Below are 8,260 nucleotides of genomic sequence, written 5' to 3' on the forward strand. Positions count from 1 at the left end.
ATACAGCTAACCAGGGACGTGGAAGATTTCTTTAACAAGAATTACAAAACAGGGCTGAAAGAAATCAGAGGTGACACAAACAAATGGAAAAGCATTCCACATTTATGGATAGGAAGAATCAATATCATTAACATGGCCATGCTGCCCAATGCAACTTACACATGCAATACTATTCCTGTCAAACTACCAATGACATTCTTCACAGAATCAAAAAAATTTTTAAAAAATGTTTGTAGAACCAAAAAAGAGCCCAAGTAACCAAGACAATCCGAAGCAAAAAGAACAAAGCAGGAGGGAGGCAACATGCTATCTGTCTTAAAACTATACTACAGGGCTACTGTAACCAAAACAACATGGTACTAGCACAAAAACAGACACATAGACCAATGAAATGTAATAGAGAGCCCAGAAATAATGCCACACACCTGAAACCATCTGATTTTTGATGAAGTTAACAAAAGCAAGCAATGGAGAAGGGACTCTCTATTCAATAAATAGTGCTGGGATAACTGGTTGGCCACATGCAGAAGACTGAAATTGGACCCCTTCCTTACACCATATGCAAAAATCAACTTAGTATAGATTAAAGATGTAAACACATAAAACCCAAAACTGTGAAGACCCTGGAAGACACCTAAGCAATGCCATTCTAGACACAGAATCTGGCCAAGATTTCATGACAAAAACACCAAATGAAATTGCAACAAAAGCAAAAATTGTGAAATGGGACATAAACTAAGGAGCCTCTGCACAGCAAAAGAAACGTCAACAGAGTAAACAGACAATCTACAGAATGGGAGAAAATATTTACAAGCTGTTCATCCAACAAAGGCCTAACATCCAGAATCTGTAAGAGACTTAAACAAATCAACAACCCCATTAAAAAGTGGGTTCGGTGGCTCAAGCCTGTAATCCCAGCACTTTGGGAGGCCGAGGCGGGTGGATCACGAGGTCAAGAGATCAAGACCATCCTGGTCAACATGGTGAAACCCCGTCTCTACTAAAAATACAAAAAATTAGCTGGGCATGGTGGCGCGTGCCTGTAATCCCAGCTACTCAGGAGGCTGAGGCAGGAGAATTGCTTGAACCCAGGAGGCGGAGGTTGCGGTGAGCCGAGATGGCACCATTGCACTCCAGCCTGGGTAACATGAGTGAAACTCCGTCTCAGAAAAAAAAAAAAAAAAAAAAAAGTGGGCAAAGGATATGACCAGACATTTTTCAAAAGAAGACACACACATGGTCAACACGTATATGAAAAAATGTGCAACATCACTAATCATTAGAGAAATGCAAATCAAAACCACAATGAGATACCATCTCACATTAGTCAGAAGGGATATTAGTAAAAAGCCAAAAAGTAGCAGGTGCTGGTAAGGTTGCAGAGAAAAGGGAAGGGATATACATTGCTGGTGGGAGTGTACATTAATTAAACCATTGTGGAAAGCAGTTTGATGATTTCTCAAATAACTCAAAGCAGAATTACCATTCAACCAAGCAATCTCATTATTGGGTATATAACCAAAGGAATATAAATTTTTCTATCATAAAGATGTATACATGCATGTGTTACTGTTCACAATGGCAAAGACATGGAATGAACCTAAATGCCCATCAATGGTAGACTGGGTAAAGAAAATGTTGTATCTACTTCTTTACTATGGCAGCATAGCATTACATATACAACATTTAATGCTATGCAGCCATAAGAAATAACGAGATAATGTCCTTACAGCAACACTGATGGAGCTGAAGGCAATGATCCTAAGTGAACTAACACAGGAACAGAAAACCAAATATGATATGTTGTCATTAATAAGTGTGAGCTAAACATTGAGCACATGTGGACACAAAGAAGGGAGCAACAGACTTTGGGGCCTACTTAATGGTGGGAGGGTGGAAGAAGGGAGAGGATTTAAAAAATGCCTATTGGGTACTATGCTTATTAACTGAATAGTGAAATAATCTGTATACCAACTCCCATGACATGAAACTTAGATAGAAAAAACCTGCATATTTATCCCTGAGCCTAAAATAAAGTTAATAAAATGCATGGCTAACAAATGGAGAAGCTGGCTATGAACCCAGGCTGCAGAGTTGGTGTTCTCAAATAGTACACTATGCTGCCTTTCAACTGTTGCAAGCAGAATTCATTCGTGTTCCCCAGTCTATTTCTCCTCCTTTATTCACCATTTGAATGAACATCACTATTATCTATCTTGTCCTCCCTTGCTCTTGCTAAGATCTCCTTTTTCAGTTGTTTCTTTATCTATGGGGTCAAAAGTCTGTGGGACCAAAAAATGTTCCCATGGAGGCTGTGCCTATATCTAGACCTGATCCTCTGTACCCAAAACCTTGGAATTCTCCACCCAGGGACCCAATTAGCTTTTACAGTTTGCTCAAGCCACCTCTGCAGGTTTGTCCTTCTGTCCTTGCATGGCCAGACCACATGATTCGTATTTGCATACTGAGGGCTGAAGCATTTGTGAGGCTGTGGGTAGAGCTTAGACATAGGAGGTATGGAGTCCATAGCATGAAAAGTACACCTTACGGTGTGTAATTGAGCTGGTGCAGGTAACAATTAAGCTATATTTTTCCACTTTCCAAACCTACTATACGCTGATTTGTGATGCTTGGTCCGGACTCTTCAGATCACATTTCTGGTCTATAAGCTGGCCCTTTATGAGGTCTTACTCTAAGGGGTGTAGAGAAAGACCATGAGGATGGAGGAGAAATAAGACGTGCTCCTTCCTGTCTGTTGGCTCTTGTCTGCTTCCTGTTTCCTTGCAACATCAGTAGAATCCAGGTAGCAGTTTTTCTACATTCACAGAATCAGTTTCCTGGAAGACATCAGTGCAAACTGACCATGCCCACCTTCTCAGAGGTCTGAGTTTCGGCTCCATGGAGTCCCTTCACCAAGCTGTTAAATTGTGACCGTCCTAATAGTTCTAGGAATGGTAGCTGCTTCCTTCAGTTGCTACCTCCGTGATACATTAGTGTTCTATTTTTGTCTTTTCAATTCCTAGTTAACAACTTCATACCTAGTTAATAATTCCTTATATCAAATTATCTATAAAAAGCTAGCTGGCTTGATTTCTTCCCTCTAACTGATTTTAGCTAATAAATCAGCACCAAGAGTGTCTCTGGGACACAGATCCTCAAAGTTAAGATTAGGGTATTAGTCTGCTCACACCATGGGCTTGAGCACAATGCTGAGCTCATTATCAGTGCGACACTAGGATCCATGACATGCAGTGGCATCATGCTTCATCACTTGATTATCAGTTGTTGATTGGTGGTGAAAAGCCTATAGAATCAAACATTTTGTGGGGGAGGATAAATGGCAGCTGCATTTGTTTGGCAGGAGTGATGAGCACAAAGACTATTTTATTGAGTGAATTTATCTTAGAACACTAGAGTGTTCATAGAAGGTTTGATGGAGAAGGTGTTGGGAGGTTGGTGGTTTACACAGGCAGAGCTATATCACTTAACGCCTATGAGGGGAAGGACTGAAGACTAGCGTTCAAATATGAGAGCCTCTTGACCTTCAAATGGTGAACAGCCCGACTCCTTCCTCTGTGCCCTCTTCCCTGCAGGTGATAGTAGAGTGAGCCGAGCTCAGGGGAAGTGAACTCAGCCATGAAGACCTGGGGAGAAGTGGGCAGGGCTGTCCTCCCTATCTCCTCTGTATGAACACCAGGGTTGTTTCTGCTGCCCAAATTTTGAATCTGTTTGAGCCCAAATATTTTATATTTATAGCCTTTAAAAGTTGGAGAGCCTGGTATTAATTCCAGAAAAATGAGAAGGCTGCCTGTGGAGATAAGCTTTGAGAAATGTCTGCAGCATATAAATTTGGGATCTAGTCTTGCCAAAATCCAGTCAGCAGGAACTTCAGAATTTCTACACAAAATAGAAAAGAAGATATTAACTCACATATTTTACATGAAAATGCATTGAGTTAATTAGGCTACTAACGAATTTTAAATCCAGTTTTACTATTTTAAAATGTTTATATAAAATAATAGCTGTTCCTATTCAATGGCCCTAAAATATTTAAAAAATAATTTTTCATTAATTAAAAGCAAAATCTACATATGTCCTAAAGAGTACACAGTTTACAAGCCTCATTATGTACACATCATACAAGACATTCAGAAGTGAAAAACAGAAACTTGGAAGTGAAAGCACAGAAATGTGAAATTGCAATATATTTAGAAATTAAGGAAAAATTATGATACCCTATCAGGTTTGTCTCAAAGATATTTGAATTTATAAGTCATCTCTAGCAGATACTATAAATTAAATGTAAAGAAGGTGAAAGGAATTTATATCTATTCAATCAGAAAACCTTGTTCTTTTAAAGCAATGACTCAGCCTTCCACCTTCATAGCCTGGGTCCTGGCTCCGTAAAGTCCCTGGCACTGAGCCCAGGGTCGCATATCTTCCTCCCAGTGAATGAGGCATGGAAGTCAAATATCGTATTAGGGATAATGCTGGCCTCATTATATGAATTTGGAAGTTTTCTTCAGTTTTTTGGAAGCATTTGAGAAGGATTGCTATTAACTCTTCTCTAAATATTGCATTTCTATATGCTAGTATGAACTATCCAAATGGAAAGTAAGAAAACAACCTCATTTACAACAGCATCAAAAATAATGAAATACACTTCTTATCCCTGGATCTGAACCCAGGTGCACGCCTAGATTAGAAGATGCCAGGCTCAAAGGATCTTCCTAAAGGCAAGGACAAGATACATTCACAAAGAAATGAATCATGTTCACTGAGCAGTAACTGAAAGATTTGAACATCTTGTTTAATAAGAATCCATATCCAAACTCCAGCTTTCAGAAAGAAATGGCCTCGAAAATAAATGTGTCCTCCACAGTATTTCAGGCCTGGTTCAAGAACAGCAGAGCAAAACTCAAAAAAGCCAAATGCAAACATCTTCAGCAAAAAGAAGAAACTCGACACCGTCAATACCAGAGGGTGGGGTAAGCACCAGTGTAGGCCAGAGAAATGCAGACATGCTACCCAGATTGCCCAGCACTGCTCACCCAATCGGCCTGATGTACACGGGTCATCGGGTACCCTCGTTCAAGGTCCCTGCAAATGAGTTCCTTGGCCACAGAATGGTCCATTTTTGATGCTGTCAAGATCCTAACATATACTTCCTCTACTCCATTGTGGAATCCCAAGCTTACGCTCCGAGCTTCAGTTCTGCTTCTGCCTGTTCATCTCTACAAAGTCGAGAGAGATGATAAATACAAAAAGTCATATGTTGAAAGTAATAATAATAATAATAAAATACTTAGAAATAAACAAAAGAGGTGAAGGACTTTGAGAACTACATGTAATTGATGAAAGAAGCTAAAGAAGACACAAATAAATGAAAAAATCTTTCCCAAGTTCACAGATTGGACTATTGTTGAATTTAATATTGTTAAAATGTTCATACTATCCAAAGTGATCTACAGATTTAATGCACTCTCTATCAAAATTTTGATGACATTTTACCCAGAAATAGAAAAATAAATCCTAAAATGTGTATGGAACCGGAAAAACCCTGAATAACTAAAGCAATCTTGAGCAAGAAGAACAAAGCTTCAGCTTCCTGATTTCAAATTATATTACAAAGAAATAATAATTAAAACACTATGGCACTGACCTAAAAACAGACACATGGACATAATAGAACAGAATAGAGATCCCAGAAATAAGCCCGTGCATATGTGGTCAACTCATCCTTGACAAAGGTGCTAGGAATATACAATGGGTAAAGCATAATCTCTTCAATAAATTGTGTTGAGACAATTGGATAGCTACATGCAAAAAAAAAAAAAAAAAAAAAGGAAAAGAAAAGAAATCAGACCCATATCTTATACCACACACAAAAGTCAACTCAAAATGGTCTTAAATATAAGACCTGAAAATATAAAAATACTAGAAGAAAACGGGGAATGCCCCATGACATTTTTTATCTGGAAAATATATTTTTTTGATACTACTCTGAAAACACAGGCAACAAAAGCAAAAATAGAGAAGTGAGATTACATGACAGTAAAAAGCTTCTGCCTGACAGAGGAAACAACCAACAGAGTGAAGAGACAACCAATAGAATGGGAGATAATATTTGCAAACCATATATCTGATAAGGGGTCATAACCCAAAATTTATAAAATATATAAATTTGATTTTTTTGCCATATTTTTTCAATAGCAAAAAAAAAAAAGTCTAATTAAAAAATGGACAAAGAACCTTGATGTGGTTTGGATCTGTGTCCCTGTCTAAACCTCATGTCTAATTATACTCTCCAGTGTTGAAAGAGGGGCCTGGTGATTGGATGATGAAGGTGGATTTCTCAAGAATGGTTTAGCACTACCCCCTTGTGCTGATCTTGTGATAATGAGTTCTTGTGAGATCTGGTTGTTTAAAAGTGTGTAGAATCTTGCTTCCCCTCTTGCTCCTGTTCCTGCCAGGTAAGATGCCTTGTTCCCCATTTGCCTTCTGCCACGATTGAAAGTTCCTGAGTCTTTCCCAGATGTGGAGCAGATGCCAGCACCACCATGCTTCCTGTACAGCATGTGTAACCATGAGCCAATTAAATCTTTTTTCTTTAAAAGTTACCCAGTTTCAGATGGGTAAACTGCAAAAATTTTTTCCCATTCTGTTGGTTTCCGGTTCACTCTAATGACTGTTTCTTTTGCCATGCAGAAGCTGTGGAGTTTGATTAGGTCCCATTTGTCTGTTTTGGCTTTTGTTGCCAATGCTTTATGCAGCCATCAAAAATGATGAGTTTGTGTCCTTTGTAGGGACATGGATGAACCTGGAAACCATCATTCTCAGCAAACTGACACAAGAGCAGAAGATCAAACACTGCATGTTCTCACTCATAGGCTGGTGTTGAACAATGAGAACACATGGACACAATGAGGGGAGCACTACACACTGGGGTCTGTTGGGAAGAAATAGGGGAGGGACAGTGGGGATTGGGGAGTTGGGGAGAGATAGCATGGGGAGAAATGCCAAAAATGGGTGATGGGGAGGAAGGCAGCAAATCACATTGCCACGTGTGTACCTATGCAACAATCTTGCATGTCTTTCACATGTACCCCAAAACTTAAAATGCAATAAAATAAATAAAAAAAAAATAAATAAAATTACAACTGAATTCTGTTAAAAAAAAAAAAAGTTACCCAGTTTCAGGTATTTCTTTGTAGCAGTGAGGGAATAAGCTAATACAGACCTGAAAAGACATTTCTCAAAAGAAGACATACAAATGGCCAACAGGTTTATGAAAAAATCCTCAATCATCAGGGAAATAAAAATTAAAACCACAATGAAATATCACCTCACACCTGTCAGTTTTGATGAGGTTGTGGAGAAAAGGGAAGCTTTGTATACTTTGCTGGGAATATGATTAGTACAGACATTGTGGAAAACAGTATGGAAGGTCCTCAAAATATTAAAAATAGAACTATTATTTAATCCAGCAATCCTATTCTGGGTATTTATCCAAAGGAAACAAAAGAAACATACTGAAACATATTTCAGTACGTCAAAGAAACCTCTGCATTCCCATGGTCATCCCATCTTTATTCATAACAGCTAAATTATGAAATCAGTCCATCATTGATAAATGGTTAAAAAAGTGTTGGCTATACAAAATGGAATGCTATTCAGCCTTAAAAAAGAAAATCTTTTCATTTGTGACAACACTAATTAATCTGGAGGACATTATGTTAGTTAAGTAAAATAATCCGGACAAATACTGTATGACTTCCCTTATATGTGGAATCTAAAAAGTTTCATAGGAGCAGAAAACAGAATGGTGGTTACCAGGAACAGAAGGTAGTAGGTGAGGAGGAATAGAGAGTGGTTGGTCAAAGGGTACAAAGTTCAGTTAGACAGGAGAAATACATTGAACTTGAGGACTATAATTAATAACACTGTATTATATGCTTAAAAATTGCTAAGAGATTAGATTTTTAAGTGTCTTATCGCAAAAAAAGAGAGGTAAACGTGAGGTAATGCATATGTTAATTAACTCTTTAGCCATTACACAATGTATAAATATTTATTTATTTATTTATTTATTTTCCCATTTATTTATTTTATTGCATTTTAGGTTTTGGGGTACATGTGAAGAACATGCAGGATTGTTGCATAGGTACACACGTGGCAGTGTGATTTGCTGCCTTCCTCCCCATCACCTACATCTGGCATCTCTCCCCTTGCTATCTCTCCCCAGCTCCCCACCCCCCAC

General features: G+C 38.4%; 1 pseudogene; it reads left to right on the forward strand.

The window, feature by feature from the left end:
* The first annotated feature begins 4,677 nt into the window (after positions 1-4,677).
* LOC116561324 lies at positions 4,678-5,255 on the forward strand (annotated as a pseudogene).
* The last annotated feature ends 3,005 nt before the right edge of the window (positions 5,256-8,260 follow it).

The sequence above is a fragment of the Sapajus apella genome, unplaced genomic scaffold (assembly GCF_009761245.1).
Source record: "Sapajus apella isolate SASKATOON/1434 unplaced genomic scaffold, GSC_monkey_1.0 scaffold29, whole genome shotgun sequence".
Taxonomy (NCBI): Eukaryota; Metazoa; Chordata; class Mammalia; order Primates; family Cebidae; genus Sapajus; species Sapajus apella.